This window comes from Phyllobates terribilis, unplaced genomic scaffold (assembly GCF_046119375.1).
Source record: "Phyllobates terribilis strain yellow unplaced genomic scaffold, ASM4611937v1 Scaffold_1__5_contigs__length_1240528914, whole genome shotgun sequence".
In the NCBI taxonomy this organism is placed as follows: Eukaryota; Metazoa; Chordata; class Amphibia; order Anura; family Dendrobatidae; genus Phyllobates; species Phyllobates terribilis.
In genome coordinates, this window is record NW_027362761.1 from 1,002,743,094 (window position 1) to 1,002,762,755 (window position 19,662).

Sequence of the window (19,662 nt, forward strand, 5' to 3'; positions counted from 1 at the left end):
AATTGACTTGTAAAATAAAAATTCCTGATTATTTGTCTGTACTTTTTGAATTCATTAAAGATTTTTAGAGAAGAAAAATGCATCGGAAAGAAAAAATAATCACAATGTAAAACTTTGTAAAGTTCTTATAGCTTTAATGTAATTAAAAAAAAAAAAAAAAAAAGAGGGTGCATTACTTAAGTTTTGGGGGTATAGCTCAGTGGCAGAGCATTTGACTGCAGATTAAGAGGTCCTTGGTTCAACTCCGAGTGCCCCCTGAAGATAAATCTTTTTAAACCAAATAATTCTAGCTTTATTACTTGTTTATCCATTAAAACATTTTAGGCATATAACGTTGAATGCATATTGATGTGCTTTCTTCATATGAAATCTATTTAAAAAATCAGCCAAAAGGTCGAAAAACGTTGTCTGATAAAAGTCAATGTAAAAAATCTATAAGATGATACTTTTAGCACTTTGGAAGACTCTAAAACTAAGAATTGACTTGTAAAATAAAAATTCCTGATTATTTGTCTGTACTTTTTGAATTCATTAAAGATTTTTAAAGAAGAAAAATGCATCGGAAAGAAAAAATAATCACAATGTAAAACTTTGTAAAGTTCTTATAGCTTTAATGTAATTTAAAAAAAAAAAAAAAAAGAGTGTGCATTTCTTAAGTTTTGGGGGTATAGCTCAGTCGCAGAGCATTTGACTGCAGATCAAGAGGTCCTTGGTTCAACTCCGAGTGCCCCCTGAAGATAAATCTTTTTAAACCAAATAATTCTAGCTTTATTACTTGTTTATCCATTAAAACATTTTAGACATATAACGTTGAATGCATATTGATGTGCTTTCTTCATGTGAAATCTATTTAAAAAATCAGCCAAAAGGTCGAAAAACGTTGTCTGTAAAAAGTCAATGTAAAAAATCTATAAGATGATACTTTTAGCACTTTGGAAGACTCTAAAACTAAGAATTGACTTGTAAAATAAAAATTCCTGATTATTTGTTTGTACTTTTTGAATTCATTAAAGATTTTTAGAGAAGAAAAATGCATCGGAAAGAAAAAATAATCACAATGTAATACTTTGTAAAGTTCTTATAGCTTTAATGTAATTTAAAAAAAAAAAAAAAAAGAGTGTGCATTACTTAAGTTTTGGGGGTATAGCTCAGTGGCAGAGCATTTGACTGCAGATCAAGAGGTCCTTGGTTCAACTCTGAGTGCCCCCTGAAGATAAATCTTTTTAAACCAAATAATTCTAGCTTTATTACTTGTTTATCCATTAAAACATTTTAGGCATATAACGTTGAATGCATATTGATGTGCTTTCTTCTTATGAAATCTATTTAAAAAATCAGACAAAAGGTCGAAAAACGTTGTCTGTAAAAAGTCAATGTAAAAAATCTATAAGATGATACTTTTAGCACTTTGAAAGACTCTAAAACTAAGAATTCACTTGTAAAGTAAAAATTCCTGATTATTTGTCTGTACTTTTTGAATTCATTAAAGATTTTTAGAGAAGAAAAATGCATCGGAAAGAAGAAATAATCACAATGTAAAGCTTTCTAAAGTTCTTATAGCTTTAAAGTAATTTAAAAAAAAAAAAAAAAAGAGTGTGCGTTACTTAAGTTTTGGGGGTATATCTCAGTGGCAGAGCATTTGACTGCAGATTAAGAGGTCCTTGGTTCAACTCCGAGTGCCCCCTGAAGATAAATCTTTTTAAACCAAATAATTCTTGTTTAATTACTTGTTTATCCATTAAAACATTTTAGGCATATAACGTTGAATGCATATTGATGTGCTTTCTTCATATGAAATCTATTTAAAAAATCAGCCAAAAGGTCGAAAAACGTTGTCTGTAAAAAGTCAATGTAAAAAATCTATAAGATGATACTTTTAGCACTTTGGAAGACTCTAAAACTAAGAATTGACTTGTAAAATAAAAATTCCTGATTATTTGTCTGTACTTTTTGAATTCATTAAAGATTTTTAGAGAAGAAAAATGCATCGGAAAGAAAAAATAATCACAATGTAAAACTTTGTAAAGTTCTTATAGCTTTAATGTAATTAAAAAAAAAAAAAAAAAAAGAGGGTGCATTACTTAAGTTTTGGGGGTATAGCTCAGTGGCAGACCATTTGACTGCAGATTAAGAGGTCCTTGGTTCAACTCCGAGTGCCCCCTGAAGATAAATCATTTTAAACCAAATAATTCTAGCTTTATTACTTGTTTATCCATTAAAACATTTTAGGCATATAACGTTGAATGCATATTGATGTGCTTTCTTCATATGAAATCTATTTAAAAAATCAGCCAAAAGGTCGAAAAACGTTGTCTGATAAAAGTCAATGTAAAAAATCTATAAGATGATACTTTTAGCACTTTGGAAGACTCTAAAACTAAGAATTGACTTGTAAAATAAAAATTCCTGATTATTTGTCTGTACTTTTTGAATTCATTAAAGATTTTTAGAGAAGAAAAATGCATCGGAAAGAAAAAATAATCACAATGTAAAACTTTGTAAAGTTCTTATAGCTTTAATGTAATTAAAAAAAAAAAAAAAAAAAGAGGGTGCATTACTTAAGTTTTGGGGGTATAGCTCAGTGGCAGACCATTTGACTGCAGATTAAGAGGTCCTTGGTTCAACTCCGAGTGCCCCCTGAAGATAAATCATTTTAAACCAAATAATTCTAGCTTTATTACTTGTTTATCCATTAAAACATTTTAGGCATATAACGTTGAATGCATATTGATGTGCTTTCTTCATATGAAATCTATTTAAAAAATCAGCCAAAAGGTCGAAAAACGTTGTCTGTAAAAAGTCAATGTAAAAAATCTATAAGATGATACTTTTAGCACTTTGAAAGACTCTAAAACTAAGAATTCACTTGTAAAATAAAAATTCCTGATTATTTGTTTGTACTTTTTGAATTCATTAAAGATTTTTAGAGAAGAAAAATGCATCGGAAAGAAAAAATAATCACAATGTAAAACTTTGTAAAGTTCTTATAGCTTTAAAGTAATTTAAAAAAAAAAAAAAAAAAAAGAGTGTGCATTACTTAAGTTTTGGGGGTATAGCTCAGTGGCAGAGCATTTGACTGCAGATCAAGAGGTCCTTGATTCAACTCTGAGTGCCCCCTGAAGATAAATCTTTTTAAACCAAATAATTCTAGCTTTATTACTTGTTTATCCATTAAAACATTTTAGGCATATAACGTTGAATGCATATTGATGTGCTTTCTTCATATGAAATCTATTTAAAAAATCAGACAAAAGGTCGAAAAACGTTGTCTGTAAAAAGTCAATGTAAAAAATCTATAAGATGATACTTTTAGCACTTTGGAAGACTCTAAAACTAAGAATTGACTTGTAAAGTAAAAATTCCTGATTATTTGTCTGTACTTTTTGAATTCATTAAAGATTTTTAGAGAAGAAAAATGCATCGGAAAGAAGAAATAATCACAATGTAAAGCTTTCTAAAGTTCTTATAGCTTTAAAGTAATTTAAAAAAAAAAAAAAAAAGAGTGTGCGTTACTTAAGTTTTGGGGGTATATCTCAGTGGCAGAGCATTTGACTGCAGATTAAGAGGTCCTTGGTTCAACTCCGAGTGCCCCCTGAAGATAAATCTTTTTAAACCAAATAATTCTTGTTTAATTACTTGTTTATCCATTAAAACATTTTAGGCATATAACGTTGAATGCATATTGATGTGCTTTCTTCATATGAAATCTATTTAAAAAATCAGCCAAAAGGTCGAAAAACGTTGTCTGTAAAAAGTCAATGTAAAAAATCTATAAGATGATACTTTTAGCACTTTGGAAGACTCTAAAACTAAGAATTGACTTGTAAAATAAAAATTCCTGATTATTTGTCTGTACTTTTTGAATTCATTAAAGATTTTTAGAGAAGAAAAATGCATCGGAAAGAAAAAATAATCACAATGTAAAACTTTGTAAAGTTCTTATAGCTTTAATGTAATTAAAAAAAAAAAAAAAAAAAGAGGGTGCATTACTTAAGTTTTGGGGGTATAGCTCAGTGGCAGAGCATTTGACTGCAGATTAAGAGGTCCTTGGTTCAACTCCGAGTGCCCCCTGAAGATAAATCTTTTTAAACCAAATAATTCTAGCTTTATTACTTGTTTATCCATTAAAACATTTTAGGCATATAACGTTGAATGCATATTGATGTGCTTTCTTCATATGAAATCTATTTAAAAAATCAGCCAAAAGGTCGAAAAACGTTGTCTGATAAAAGTCAATGTAAAAAATCTATAAGATGATACTTTTAGCACTTTGGAAGACTCTAAAACTAAGAATTGACTTGTAAAATAAAAATTCCTGATTATTTGTCTGTACTTTTTGAATTCATTAAAGATTTTTAAAGAAGAAAAATGCATCGGAAAGAAAAAATAATCACAATGTAAAACTTTGTAAAGTTCTTATAGCTTTAATGTAATTTAAAAAAAAAAAAAAAAAAAGAGTGTGCATTTCTTAAGTTTTGGGGGTATAGCTCAGTCGCAGAGCCTTTGACTGCAGATCAAGAGGTCCTTGGTTCAACTCCGAGTGCCCCCTGAAGATAAATCTTTTTAAACCAAATAATTCTAGCTTTATTACTTGTTTATCCATTAAAACATTTTAGACATATAACGTTGAATGCATATTGATGTGCTTTCTTCATGTGAAATCTATTTAAAAAATCAGCCAAAAGGTCGAAAAACGTTGTCTGAAAAAGTCAATGTAAAAAATCTCTAAGATGATACTTTTAGCACTTTGGAAGACTCTAAAACTAAGAATTGACTTGTAAAATAAAAATTCCTGATTATTTGTCTGTACTTTTTGAATTCATTAAAGATTTTTAAAGAAGAAAAATGCATCGGAAAGAAAAAATAATCACAATGTAAAACTTTGTAAAGTTCTTATAGCTTTAATGTAATTTAAAAAAAAAAAAAAAAAGAGTGTGCATTACTTAAGTTTTGGGGGTATAGCTCAGTGGCAGAGCATTTGACTGCAGATCAAGAGGTCCTTGGTTCAACTCCGAGTGCCCCATGAAGATAAATCTTTTTAAACCAAATGATTCTAGCTTTATTACTTGTTTATCCATTAAAACATTTTAGGCATATAACGTTGAATGCATATTGATGTGCTTTCTTCATATGAAATCTATTTAAAAAATCAGCCAAAAGGTCGAAAAACGTTGTCTGTAAAAAGTCAATGTAAAAAATCTATAAGATGATACTTTTAGCACTTTGGAAGACTCTAAAACTAAGAATTGACTTGTAAAATAAAAATTCCTGATTATTTGTTTGTACTTTTTGAATTCATTAAAGATTTTTAGAGAAGAAAAATGCATCGGAAAGAAAAAATAATCACAATGTAAAACTTTGTAAAGTTCTTATAGCTTTAATGTAATTTAAAAAAAAAAAAAAAAAGAGTGTGCATTACTTAAGTTTTGGGGGTATAGCTCAGTGGCAGAGCATTTGACTGCAGATCAAGAGGTCCTTGGTTCAACTCTGAGTGCCCCCTGAAGATAAATCTTTTTAAACCAAATAATTCTAGCTTTATTACTTGTTTATCCATTAAAACATTTTAGGCATATAACGTTGAATGCATATTGATGTGCTTTCTTCTTATGAAATCTATTTAAAAAATCAGACAAAAGGTCGAAAAACGTTGTCTGTAAAAAGTCAATGTAAAAAATCTATAAGATGATACTTTTAGCACTTTGGAAGACTCTAAAACTAAGAATTGACTTGTAAAATAAAAATTCCTAATTATTTGTCTGTACTTTTTGAATTCATTAAAGATTTTTAGATAAGAAAAATGCATCGGAAAGAAAAAATAATCACAATGTAAAGCTTTCTAAAGTTCTTATAGCTTTAAAGTAATTTAAAAAAAAAAAAAAAAAAAAAGAGTGTGCGTTACTTAAGTTTTGGGGGTATATCTCAGTGGCAGAGCATTTGACTGCAGATCAAGAGGTCCTTGGTTCAACTCCGAGTGCCCCCTGAAGATAAATCTTTTTAAACCAAATAATTCTTGCTTTATTACTTGTTTATCCATTAAAACATTTTAGGCATATAACGTTGAATGCATATTGATGTGCTTTCTTCATATGAAATCTATTTAAAAAATCAGCCAAAAGGTCGAAAAACGTTGTCTGTAAAAAGTCAATGTAAAAAATCTATAAGATGATACTTTTAGCACTTTGGAAGACTCTAAAACTAAGAATTGACTTGTAAAATAAAAATTCCTGATTATTTGTCTGTACTTTTTGAATTCATTAAAGATTTTTAGAGAAGAAAAATGCATCGGAAAGAAAAAATAATCACAATGTAAAACTTTGTAAAGTTCTTATAGCTTTACTGTAATTAAAAAAAAAAAAAAAAAAGAGGGTGCATTACTTAAGTTTTGGGGGTATAGCTCAGTGGCAGAGCATTTGACTACAGATTAAGAGGTCCTTGGTTCAACTCCGAGTGCCCCCTGAAGATAAATCTTTTTAAACCAAATAATTCTAGCTTTATTACTTGTTTATCCATTAAAACATTTTAGGCATATAACGTTGAATGCATATTGATGTGCTTTCTTCATATAAAATCTATTTAAAAAATCAGCCAAAAGGTCGAAAAACGTTGTCTGTAAAAAGTCAATGTAAAAAATCTATAAGATGATACTTTTAGCACTTTGGAAGACTCTAAAACTAAGAATTCACTTGTAAAATAAAAATTCCTGATTATTTGTTTGTACTTTTTGAATTCATTAAAGATTTTTAGAGAAGAAAAATGCATCGGAAAGAAAAAATAATCACAATGTAAAACTTTGTAAAGTTCTTATAGCTTTAATGTAATTTAAAAAAAAAAAAAAAAGAGTGTGCTTTACTTAAGTTTTAGGGGTATAGCTCAGTGGCAGAGCATTTGACTGCAGATCAAGAGGTCCTTGGTTCAACTCTGAGTGCCCCCTGAAGATAAATCTTTTTAAACCAAATAATTCTAGCTTTATTACTTGTTTATCCATTAAAACATTTTAGGCATATAACGTTGAATGCATATTGATGTGCTTTCTTCATATGAAATCTATTTAAAAAATCAGACAAAAGGTCGAAAAACGTTGTCTGTAAAAAGTCAATGTAAAAAATCTATAAGATGATACTTTTAGCACTTTGGAAGATTCTAAAACTAAGAATTGACTTGTAAAATAAAAATTCCTGATTATTTGTCTGTACTTTTTGAATTCATTAAAGATTTTTAGAGAAGAAAAATGCATCGGAAACAAAAAATAATCACAATGTAAAGCTTTCTAAAGTTCTTATAGCTTTAATGTAATTTAAAAAAAAAAAAAAAGAGTGTGCGTTACTTAAGTTTTGGGGGTATATCTCAGTGGCAGAGCATTTGACTGCAGATTAAGAGGTCCTTGGTTCAACTCCGAGTGCCCCCTGAAGATAAATCTTTTTAAACCAAATAATTCTTCCTTTATTACTTGTTTATCCATTAAAACATTTTAGGCATATAACGTTGAATGCATATTGATGTGCTTTCTTCATATGAAATCTATTTAAAAAATCAGACAAAAGGTCGAAAAACGTTGTCTGTAAAAAGTCAATGTAAAAAATCTATAAGATGATACTTTTAGCACTTTGGAAGACTCTAAAACTAAGAATTGACTTGTAAAATAAAAATTCCTGATTATTTGTCTGTACTTTTTGAATTCATTAAAGATTTTTAGAGAAGAAAAATGCATCGGAAAGAAAAAATAATCACAATGTAAAACTTTGTAAAGTTCTTATAGCTTTAATGTAATTTAAAAAAAAAAAAAAAAGAGTGTGCTTTACTTAAGTTTTGGGGGTATAGCTCAGTGGCAGAGCATTTGACTGCAGATCAAGAGGTCCTTGGTTCAACTCTGAGTGCCCCCTGAAGATAAATCTTTTTAAACCAAATAATTCTAGCTTTATTACTTGTTTATCCATTAAAACATTTTAGGCATATAACGTTGAATGCATATTGATGTGCTTTCTTCATATGAAATCTATTTAAAAAATCAGACAAAAGGTCGAAAAACGTTGTCTGTAAAAAGTCAATGTAAAAAATCTATAAGATGATACTTTTAGCACTTTGGAAGACTCTAAAACTAAGAATTGACTTGTAAAATAAAAATTCCTGATTATTTGTCTGTACTTTTTGAATTCATTAAAGATTTTTAGAGAAGAAAAATGCATCGGAAACAAAAAATAATCACAATGTAAAGCTTTCTAAAGTTCTTATAGCTTTAATGTAATTTAAAAAAAAAAAAAAAGAGTGTGCGTTACTTAAGTTTTGGGGGTATATCTCAGTGGCAGAGCATTTGACTGCAGATTAAGAGGTCCTTGGTTCAACTCCGAGTGCCCCCTGAAGATAAATCTTTTTAAACCAAATAATTCTTGCTTTATTACTTGTTTATCCATTAAAACATTTTAGGCATATAACGTTGAATGCATATTGATGTGCTTTCTTCATATAAAATCTATTTAAAAAATCAGACAAAAGGTCGAAAAACGTTGTCTGTAAAAAGTCAATGTAAAAAATCTATAAGATGATACTTTTAGCACTTTGGAAGACTCTAAAACTAAGAATTGACTTGTAAAATAAAAATTCCTGATTATTTGTCTGTACTTTTTGAATTCATTAAAGATTTTTAGAGAAGAAAAATGCATCGGAAAGAAAAAATAATCACAATGTAAAACTTTGTAAAGTTCTTATAGCTTTAATGTAATTAAAAAAAAAAAAAAAAAAGAGGGTGTATTATTTAAGTTTTGGGGGTATATCTCAGTGGCAGAGCATTTGACTGGAGATTAAGAGGTCCTTGGTTCAACTCCGAGTGCCCCATGAAGATAAATCTTTTTACACCAAATAATTCTAGCTTTATTGCTTGTTTATCCATTAAAACATTTTAGGCATATATAACGTTGAATGCATATTGATGTGCTTTCTTCATATGAAATCTATTTAAAAAATCAGCCAAAAGGTCGAAAAACGTTGTCTGTAAAAAGTCAATGTAAAAAATCTATAAGATGATACTTTTAGCACTTTGGAAGACTCTAAAACTAAGATTTGACTTGTAAAATAAAAATTCCTGATTATTTGTCTGTACTTTTTGAATTCATTAAAGATTTTTAGATAAGAAAAATGCATCGGAAAGAAAAAATAATCACAATGTAAAGCTTTCTAAAGTTCTTATAGCTTTAAAGTAATTTAAAAAAAAAAAAAAAAAAAAAGAGTGTGCATTACTTAAGTTTTGGGGGTATATCTCAGTGGCAGAGCATTTGACTGCAGATCAAGAGGTCCTTGGTTCAACTCCGAGTGCCCCCTGAAGATAAATCTTTTTAAACCAAATAATTCTTGCTTTATTACTTGTTTATCCATTAAAACATTTTAGGCATATAACGTTGAATGCATATTGATGTGCTTTCTTCATATGAAATCTATTTAAAAAATCAGCCAAAAGGTCGAAAAACGTTGTCTGTAAAAAGTCAATGTAAAAAATCTATAAGATGATACTTTTAGCACTTTGGAAGACTCTAAAACTAAGAATTGACTTGTAAAATAAAAATTCCTGATTATTTGTCTGTACTTTTTGAATTCATTAAAGATTTTTAGAGAAGAAAAATGCATCGGAAAGAAAAAATAATCACAATGTAAAACTTTGTAAAGTTCTTATAGCTTTACTGTAATTAAAAAAAAAAAAAAAAAAGAGGGTGCATTAATTAAGTTTTGGGGGTATAGCTCAGTGGCAGAGCATTTGACTACAGATTAAGAGGTCCTTGGTTCAACTCCGAGTGCCCCCTGAAGATAAATCTTTTTAAACCAAATAATTCTAGCTTTATTACTTGTTTATCCATTAAAACATTTTAGGCATATAACGTTGAATGCATATTGATGTGCTTTCTTCATATAAAATCTATTTAAAAAATCAGCCAAAAGGTCGAAAAACGTTGTCTGTAAAAAGTCAATGTAAAAAATCTATAAGATGATACTTTTAGCACTTTGGAAGACTCTAAAACTAAGAATTCACTTGTAAAATAAAAATTCCTGATTATTTGTTTGTACTTTTTGAATTCATTAAAGATTTTTAGAGAAGAAAAATGCATCGGAAAGAAAAAATAATCACAATGTAAAACTTTGTAAAGTTCTTATAGCTTTAATGTAATTAAAAAAAAAAAAAAAAAAGAGTGTGCATTACTTAAGTTTTGGGGGTATAGCTCAGTGGCAGAGCATTTGACTGCAGATCAAGAGGTCCTTGGTTCAACTCTGAGTGCCCCCTGAAGATAAATCTTTTTAAACCAAATAATTCTAGCTTTATTACTTGTTTATCCATTAAAACATTTTAGGCATATAACGTTGAATGCATATTGATGTGCTTTCTTCATATGAAATCTATTTAAAAAATCAGACAAAAGGTCGAAAAACGTTGTCTGTAAAAAGTCAATGTAAAACATCTATAAGATGATACTTTTAGCACTTTGGAAGACTCTAAAACTAAGAATTGACTTGTAAAATAAAAATTCCTGATTATTTGTCTGTACTTTTTGAATTCATTAAAGATTTTTAGAGAAGAAAAATGCATCGGAAACAAAAAATAATCACAATGTAAAGCTTTCTAAAGTTCTTATAGCTTTAATGTAATTTAAAAAAAAAAAAAAAGAGTGTGCGTTACTTAAGTTTTGGGGGTATATCTCAGTGGCAGAGCATTTGACTGCAGATTAAGAGGTCCTTGGTTCAACTCCGAGTGCCCCCTGAAGATAAATCTTTTTAAACCAAATAATTCTTGCTTTATTACTTGTTTATCCATTAAAACATTTTAGGCATATAACGTTGAATGCATATTGATGTGCTTTCTTCATATGAAATCTATTTAAAAAATCAGACAAAAGGTCGAAAAACGTTGTCTGTAAAAAGTCAATGTAAAAAATCTATAAGATGATACTTTTAGCACTTTGGAAGACTCTAAAACTAAGAATTGACTTGTAAAATAAAAATTCCTGATTATTTGTCTGTACTTTTTGAATTCATTAAAGATTTTTAGAGAAGAAAAATGCATCGGAAAGAAAAAATAATCACAATGTAAAACTTTGTAAAGTTCTTATAGCTTTAATGTAATTAAAAAAAAAAAAAAAAAAGAGGGTGCATTATTTAAGTTTTGGGGGTATATCTCAGTGGCAGAGCATTTGACTGGAGATTAAGAGGTCCTTGGTTCAACTCCGAGTGCCCCATGAAGATAAATCTTTTTACACCAAATAATTCTAGCTTTATTGCTTGTTTATCCATTAAAACATTTTAGGCATATATAACGTTGAATGCATATTGATGTGCTTTCTTCATATGAAATCTATTTAAAAAATCAGCCAAAAGGTCGAAAAACGTTGTCTGTAAAAAGTCAATGTAAAAAATCTATAAGATGATACTTTTAGCACTTTGGAAGACTCTAAAACTAAGATTTGACTTGTAAAATAAAAATTCCTGATTATTTGTCTGTACTTTTTGAATTCATTAAAGATTTTTAGATAAGAAAAATGCATCGGAAAGAAAAAATAATCACAATGTAAAGCTTTCTAAAGTTCTTATAGCTTTAAAGTAATTTAAAAAAAAAAAAAAAAAAAAAGAGTGTGCATTACTTAAGTTTTGGGGGTATATCTCAGTGGCAGAGCATTTGACTGCAGATCAAGAGGTCCTTGGTTCAACTCCGAGTGCCCCCTGAAGATAAATCTTTTTAAACCAAATAATTCTTGCTTTATTACTTGTTTATCCATTAAAACATTTTAGGCATATAACGTTGAATGCATATTGATGTGCTTTCTTCATATGAAATCTATTTAAAAAATCAGCCAAAAGGTCGAAAAACGTTGTCTGTAAAAAGTCAATGTAAAAAATCTATAAGATGATACTTTTAGCACTTTGGAAGACTCTAAAACTAAGAATTGACTTGTAAAATAAAAATTCCTGATTATTTGTCTGTACTTTTTGAATTCATTAAAGATTTTTAGAGAAGAAAAATGCATCGGAAAGAAAAAATAATCACAATGTAAAACTTTGTAAAGTTCTTATAGCTTTACTGTAATTAAAAAAAAAAAAAAAAAAAGAGGGTGCATTAATTAAGTTTTGGGGGTATAGCTCAGTGGCAGAGCATTTGACTACAGATTAAGAGGTCCTTGGTTCAACTCCGAGTGCCCCCTGAAGATAAATCTTTTTAAACCAAATAATTCTAGCTTTATTACTTGTTTATCCATTAAAACATTTTAGGCATATAACGTTGAATGCATATTGATGTGCTTTCTTCATATAAAATCTATTTAAAAAATCAGCCAAAAGGTCGAAAAACGTTGTCTGTAAAAAGTCAATGTAAAAAATCTATAAGATGATACTTTTAGCACTTTGGAAGACTCTAAAACTAAGAATTCACTTGTAAAATAAAAATTCCTGATTATTTGTTTGTACTTTTTGAATTCATTAAAGATTTTTAGAGAAGAAAAATGCATCGGAAAGAAAAAATAATCACAATGTAAAACTTTGTAAAGTTCTTATAGCTTTAATGTAATAAAAAAAAAAAAAAAAAAGAGTGTGCATTACTTAAGTTTTGGGGGTATAGCTCAGTGGCAGAGCATTTGACTGCAGATCAAGAGGTCCTTGGTTCAACTCTGAGTGCCCCCTGAAGATAAATCTTTTTAAACCAAATAATTCTAGCTTTATTACTTGTTTATCCATTAAAACATTTTAGGCATATAACGTTGAATGCATATTGATGTGCTTTCTTCATATGAAATCTATTTAAAAAATCAGACAAAAGGTCGAAAAACGTTGTCTGTAAAAAGTCAATGTAAAAAATCTATAAGATGATACTTTTAGCACTTTGGAAGACTCTAAAACTAAGAATTGACTTGTAAAATAAAAATTCCTGATTATTTGTCTGTACTTTTTGAATTCATTAAAGATTTTTAGAGAAGAAAAATGCATCGGAAACAAAAAATAATCACAATGTAAAGCTTTCTAAAGTTCTTATAGCTTTAATGTAATTTAAAAAAAAAAAAAAAGAGTGTGCGTTACTTAAGTTTTTGGGGTATATCTCAGTGGCAGAGCATTTGACTGCAGATTAAGAGGTCCTTGGTTCAACTCCGAGTGCCCCCTGAAGATAAATCTTTTTAAACCAAATAATTCTTGCTTTATTACTTGTTTATCCATTAAAACATTTTAGGCATATAACGTTGAATGCATATTGATGTGCTTTCTTCATATGAAATCTATTTAAAAAATCAGACAAAAGGTCGAAAAACGTTGTCTGTAAAAAGTCAATGTAAAAAATCTATAAGATGATACTTTTAGCACTTTGGAAGACTCTAAAACTAAGAATTGACTTGTAAAATAAAAATTCCTGATTATTTGTCTGTACTTTTTGAATTCATTAAAGATTTTTAGAGAAGAAAAATGCATCGGAAAGAAAAAATAATCACAATGTAAAACTTTGTAAAGTTCTTATAGCTTTAATGTAATTAAAAAAAAAAAAAAAAAAGAGGGTGCATTATTTAAGTTTTGGGGGTATATCTCAGTGGCAGAGCATTTGACTGGAGATTAAGAGGTCCTTGGTTCAACTCCGAGTGCCCCATGAAGATAAATCTTTTTAAACCAAATAATTCTAGCTTTATTGCTTGTTTATCCATTAAAACATTTTAGGCATATATAACGTTGAATGCATATTGATGTGCTTTCTTCATATGAAATCTATTTAAAAAATCAGCCAAAAGGTCGAAAAACGTTGTCTGTAAAAAGTCAATGTAAAAAATCTATAAGATGATACTTTTAGCACTTTGGAAGACTCTAAAACTAAGAATTGACTTGTAAAATAAAAATTTCTGATTATTTGTTTGTACTTTTTGAATTCATTAAAGATTTTTAGAGAAGAAAAATGCATCGGAAAGAAAAAATAATCACAATGTAAAACTTTGTAAAGTTCTTATAGCTTTAATGTAATTTAAAAAAAAAAAAAAAAAAAAAAAGAGGGTGCATTACTTAAGTTTTGGGGGTATAGCTCAGTGGCAGAGCATTTGACTACAGATTAAGAGGTCCTTGGTTCAACTCCGAGTGCCCCCTGAAGATAAATCTTTTTAAACCAAATAATTCTAGCTTTATTACTTGTTTATCCATTAAAACATTTTAGGCATATAACGTTGAATGCATATTGATGTGCTTTCTTCATATAAAATCTATTTAAAAAATCAGCCAAAAGGTCGAAAAACGTTGTCTGTAAAAAGTCAATGTAAAAAATCTATAAGATGATACTTTTAGCACTTTGGAAGACTCTAAAGCTAAGAATTGACTTGTAAAATAAAAATTCCTGATTATTTGTCTGTACTTTTTGAATTCATTAAAGATTTTTAGAGAAGAAAAATGCATCGGAAACAAAAAATAATCACAATGTAAAGCTTTCTAAAGTTCTTATAGCTTTAATGTAATTTAAAAAAAAAAAAAAAGAGTGTGCGTTACTTAAGTTTTGGGGGTATATCTCAGTGGCAGAGCATTTGACTGCAGATTAAGAGGTCCTTGGTTCAACTCCGAGTGCCCCCTGAAGATAAATCTTTTTAAACCAAATAATTCTTGCTTTATTACTTGTTTATCCATTAAAACATTTTAGGCATATAACGTTGAATGCATATTGATGTGCTTTCTTCATATGAAATCTATTTAAAAAATCAGACAAAAGGTCGAAAAACGTTGTCTGTAAAAAGTCAATGTAAAAAATCTATAAGATGATACTTTTAGCACTTTGGAAGACTCTAAAACTAAGAATTGACTTGTAAAATAAAAATTCCTGATTATTTGTCTGTACTTTTTGAATTCATTAAAGATTTTTAGAGAAGAAAAATGCATCGGAAAGAAAAAATAATCACAATGTAAAACTTTGTAAAGTTCTTATAGCTTTAATGTAATTAAAAAAAAAAAAAAAAAGAGGGTGCATTATTTAAGTTTTGGGGGTATATCTCAGTGGCAGAGCATTTGACTGGAGATTAAGAGGTCCTTGGTTCAACTCCGAGTGCCCCATGAAGATAAATCTTTTTAAACCAAATAATTCTAGCTTTATTGCTTGTTTATCCATTAAAACATTTTAGGCATATATAACGTTGAATGCATATTGATGTGCTTTCTTCATATGAAATCTATTTAAAAAATCAGCCAAAAGGTCAAAAAACGTTGTCTGTAAAAAGTCAATGTAAAAAATCTATAAGATGATACTTTTAGCACTTTGGAAGACTCTAAAACTAAGAATTGACTTGTAAAATAAAAATTTCTGATTATTTGTTTGTACTTTTTGAATTCATTAAAGATTTTTAGAGAAGAAAAATGCATCGGAAAGAAAAAATAATCACAATGTAAAACTTTGTAAAGTTCTTATAGCTTTAATGTAATTTAAAAAAAAAAAAAAAAAAAAAAAAAAAGAGGGTGCATTACTTAAGTTTTGGGGGTATAGCTCAGTGGCAGAGCATTTGACTACAGATTAAGAGGTCCTTGGTTCAACTCCGAGTGCCCCCTGAAGATAAATCTTTTTAAACCAAATAATTCTAGCTTTATTACTTGTTTATCCATTAAAACATTTTAGGCATATAACGTTGAATGCATATTGATGTGCTTTCTTCATATAAAATCTATTTAAAAAATCAGCCAAAAGGTCGAAAAACGTTGTCTGTAAAAAGTCAATTGAAAAAATCTATAAGATGATACTTTTAGCACTTTGGAAGACTCTAAAACTAAGAATTCACTTGTAAAATAAAAATTCCTGATTATTTGTTTGTACTTTTTGAATTCATTAAAGATTTTTAGAGAAGAAAAATGCATCGGAAAGAAAAAATAATCACAATGTAAAACTTTGTAAAGTTCTTATAGCTTTAATGTAATTTAAAAAAAAAAAAAAAAGAGTGTGCATTACTTAAGTTTTGGGGGTATAGCTCAGTGGCAGAGCATTTGACTGCAGATCAAGAGGTCCTTGGTTCAACTCTGAGTGCCCCCTGAAGATAAATCTTTTTAAACCAAATAATTCTAGCTTTATTACTTGTTTATCCATTAAAACATTTTAGGCATATAACGTTGAATGCATATTGATGTGCTTTCTTCATATGAAATCTATTTAAAAAATCAGACAAAAGGTCGAAAAACGTTGTCTGTAAAAAGTCAATGTAAAAAATCTATAAGATGATACTTTTAGCACTTTGGAAGACTCTAAAACTAAGAATTGACTTGTAAAATAAAAATTCCTGATTATTTGTCTGTACTTTTTGAATTCATTAAAGATTTTTAGAGAAGAAAAATGCATCGGAAAGAAAAAATAATCACAATGTAAAACTTTGTAAAGTTCTTATAGCTTTAATGTAATTAAAAAAAAAAAAAAAAAAAGAGGGTGCATTATTTAAGTTTTGGGGGTATATCTCAGTGGCAGAGCATTTGACTGGAGATTAAGAGGTCCTTGGTTCAACTCCGAGTGCCCCATGAAGATAAATCTTTTTAAACCAAATAATTCTAGCTTTATTGCTTGTTTATCCATTAAAACATTTTAGGCATATATAACGTTGAATGCATATTGATGTGCTTTCTTCATATGAAATCTATTTAAAAAATCAGCCAAAAGGTCGAAAAACGTTGTCTGTAAAAAGTCAATGTAAAAAATCTATAAGATGATACTTTTAGCACTTTGGAAGACTCTAAAACTAAGAATTGACTTGTAAAATAAAAATTTCTGATTATTTGTTTGTACTTTTTGAATTCATTAAAGATTTTTAGAGAAGAAAAATGCATCGGAAAGAAAAAATAATCACAATGTAAAACTTTGTAAAGTTCTTATAGCTTTAATGTAATTTAAAAAAAAAAAAAAAAAAAAAAAGAGGGTGCATTACTTAAGTTTTGGGGGTATAGCTCAGTGGCAGAGCATTTGACTGCAGATTAAGAGGTCCTTGGTTCAACTCCGAGTGCCCCCTGAAGGTAAATCTTTTTAAACCAAATAATTCAAGCTTTATTACTTGTTTATCCATTAAAACATTTTAGGCATATAACGTTGAATGCATATTGATGTGCTTTCTTCATATGAAATCTATTTAAAAAATCAGACAAAAGGTCGAAAAACGTTGTCTGTAAAAAGTCAATGTAAAAAATCTATAAGATGATACTTTTAGCACTTTGGAAGACTCTAAAACTAAGAATTGACTTGTAAAATAAAAATTCCTAATTATTTGTCTGTACTTTTTGAATTCATTAAAGATTTTTAGAGAAGAAAAATGCATCGGAAAGAAAAAATAATCACAATGTAAAGCTTTCTAAAGTTCTTATAGCTTTAATGTAATTTAAAAAAAAAAAAAAAGAGTGTGCGTTACTTAAGTTTTGGGGGTATATCTCAGTGGCAGAGCATTTGACTGCAGATTAAGAGGTCCTTGGTTCAACTCCGAGTGCCCCCTGAAGATAAATCTTTTTAAACCAAATAATTCTTGCTTTATTACTTGTTTATCCATTAAAACATTTTAGGCATATAACGTTGAATGCATATTGATGTGCTTTCTTCATATGAAATCTATTTAAAAAATCAGACAAAAGGTCGAAAAACGTTGTCTGTAAAAAGTCAATGTAAAAAATCTATAAGATGATACTTTTAGCACTTTGGAAGACTCTAAAACTAAGAATTGACTTGTAAAATAAAAATTCCTGATTATTTGTCTGTACTTTTTGAATTCATTAAAGATTTTTAGAGAAGAAAAATGCATCGGAAAGAAAAAATAATCACAATGTAAAACTTTGTAAAGTTCTTATAGCTTTAATGTAATTAAAAAAAAAAAAAAAAAAGAGGGTGCATTATTTAAGTTTTGGGGGTATATCTCAGTGGCAGAGCATTTGACTGGAGATTAAGAGGTCCTTGGTTCAACTCCGAGTGCCCCATGAAGATAAATCTTTTTAAACCAAATAATTCTAGCTTTATTGCTTGTTTATCCATTAAAACATTTTAGGCATATATAACGTTGAATGCATATTGATGTGCTTTCTTCATATGAAATCTATTTAAAAAATCAGCCAAAAGGTCAAAAAACGTTGTCTGTAAAAAGTCAATTGAAAAAATCTATAAGATGATACTTTTAGCACTTTGGAAGACTCTAAAACTAAGAATTCACTTGTAAAATAAAAATTCCTGATTATTTGTTTGTACTTTTTGAATTCATTAAAGATTTTTAGAGAAGAAAAATGCATCGGAAAGAAAAAATAATCACAATGTAAAACTTTGTAAAGTTCTTATAGCTTTAATGTAATTTAAAAAAAAAAAAAAAAGAGTGTGCATTACTTAAGTTTTGGGGGTATAGCTCAGTGGCAGAGCATTTGACTGCAGATCAAGAGGTCCTTGGTTCAACTCTGAGTGCCCCCTGAAGATAAATCTTTTTAAACCAAATAATTCTAGCTTTATTACTTGTTTATCCATTAAAACATTTTAGGCATATAACGTTGAATGCATATTGATGTGCTTTCTTCATATGAAATCTATTTAAAAAATCAGACAAAAGGTCGAAAAACGTTGTCTGTAAAAAGTCAATGTAAAAAATCTATAAGATGATACTTTTAGCACTTTGGAAGACTCTAAAACTAAGAATTGACTTGTAAAATAAAAATTCCTGATTATTTGTCTGTACTTTTTGAATTCATTAAAGATTTTTAGAGAAGAAAAATGCATCGGAAAGAAAAAATAATCACAATGTAAAACTTTGTAAAGTTCTTATAGCTTTAATGTAATTAAAAAAAAAAAAAAAAAAAGAGGGTGCATTATTTAAGTTTTGGGGGTATATCTCAGTGGCAGAGCATTTGACTGGAGATTAAGAGGTCCTTGGTTCAACTCCGAGTGCCCCATGAAGATAAATCTTTTTAAACCAAATAATTCTAGCTTTATTGCTTGTTTATCCATTAAAACATTTTAGGCATATATAACGTTGAATGCATATTGATGTGCTTTCTTCATATGAAATCTATTTAAAAAATCAGCCAAAAGGTCGAAAAACGTTGTCTGTAAAAAGTCAATGTAAAAAATCTATAAGATGATACTTTTAGCACTTTGGAAGACTCTAAAACTAAGAATTGACTTGTAAAATAAAAATTTCTGATTATTTGTTTGTACTTTTTGAATTCATTAAAGATTTTTAGAGAAGAAAAATGCATCGGAAAGAAAAAATAATCACAATGTAAAACTTTGTAAAGTTCTTATAGCTTTAATGTAATTTAAAAAAAAAAAAAAAAAAAAAAAGAGGGTGCATTACTTAAGTTTTGGGGGTATAGCTCAGTGGCAGAGCATTTGACTGCAGATTAAGAGGTCCTTGGTTCAACTCCGAGTGCCCCCTGAAGGTAAATCTTTTTAAACCAAATAATTCAAGCTTTATTACTTGTTTATCCATTAAAACATTTTAGGCATATAACGTTGAATGCATATTGATGTGCTTTCTTCATATGAAATCTATTTAAAAAATCAGACAAAAGGTCGAAAAACGTTGTCTGTAAAAAGTCAATGTAAAAAATCTATAAGATGATACTTTTAGCACTTTGGAAGACTCTAAAACTAAGAATTGACTTGTAAAATAAAAATTCCTAATTATTTGTCTGTACTTTTTGAATTCATTAAAGATTTTTAGAGAAGAAAAATGCATCGGAAAGAAAAAATAA

General features: G+C 28.5%; 8 non-coding genes across 8 annotated transcripts; all 8 read left to right on the forward strand.

Annotated features, from left to right (window-relative positions):
- The first annotated feature begins 3,999 nt into the window (after positions 1-3,999).
- TRNAC-GCA (transfer RNA cysteine (anticodon GCA)) lies at positions 4,000-4,071 on the forward strand. The gene has a single exon. It is a non-coding gene; the product is annotated as a tRNA-Cys (tRNA).
- Positions 4,072-6,384: 2,313 nt separating this feature from the next.
- TRNAC-ACA (transfer RNA cysteine (anticodon ACA)) lies at positions 6,385-6,456 on the forward strand. Its single transcript has one exon. It is a non-coding gene; the product is annotated as a tRNA-Cys (tRNA).
- Positions 6,457-9,716: 3,260 nt separating this feature from the next.
- On the forward strand, positions 9,717-9,788 carry TRNAC-ACA (transfer RNA cysteine (anticodon ACA)). The gene has a single exon. It is a non-coding gene; the product is annotated as a tRNA-Cys (tRNA).
- Positions 9,789-12,101: 2,313 nt separating this feature from the next.
- TRNAC-ACA (transfer RNA cysteine (anticodon ACA)) lies at positions 12,102-12,173 on the forward strand. Its single transcript has one exon. It is a non-coding gene; the product is annotated as a tRNA-Cys (tRNA).
- Positions 12,174-14,010: 1,837 nt separating this feature from the next.
- TRNAC-ACA (transfer RNA cysteine (anticodon ACA)) lies at positions 14,011-14,082 on the forward strand. Its single transcript has one exon. It is a non-coding gene; the product is annotated as a tRNA-Cys (tRNA).
- Positions 14,083-15,447: 1,365 nt separating this feature from the next.
- Positions 15,448-15,519, forward strand: TRNAC-ACA (transfer RNA cysteine (anticodon ACA)). Its single transcript has one exon. It is a non-coding gene; the product is annotated as a tRNA-Cys (tRNA).
- A 1,364-nt stretch (positions 15,520-16,883) lies between these two features.
- Positions 16,884-16,955, forward strand: TRNAC-GCA (transfer RNA cysteine (anticodon GCA)). Its single transcript has one exon. It is a non-coding gene; the product is annotated as a tRNA-Cys (tRNA).
- Positions 16,956-19,271: 2,316 nt separating this feature from the next.
- TRNAC-GCA (transfer RNA cysteine (anticodon GCA)) lies at positions 19,272-19,343 on the forward strand. Its single transcript has one exon. It is a non-coding gene; the product is annotated as a tRNA-Cys (tRNA).
- The last annotated feature ends 319 nt before the right edge of the window (positions 19,344-19,662 follow it).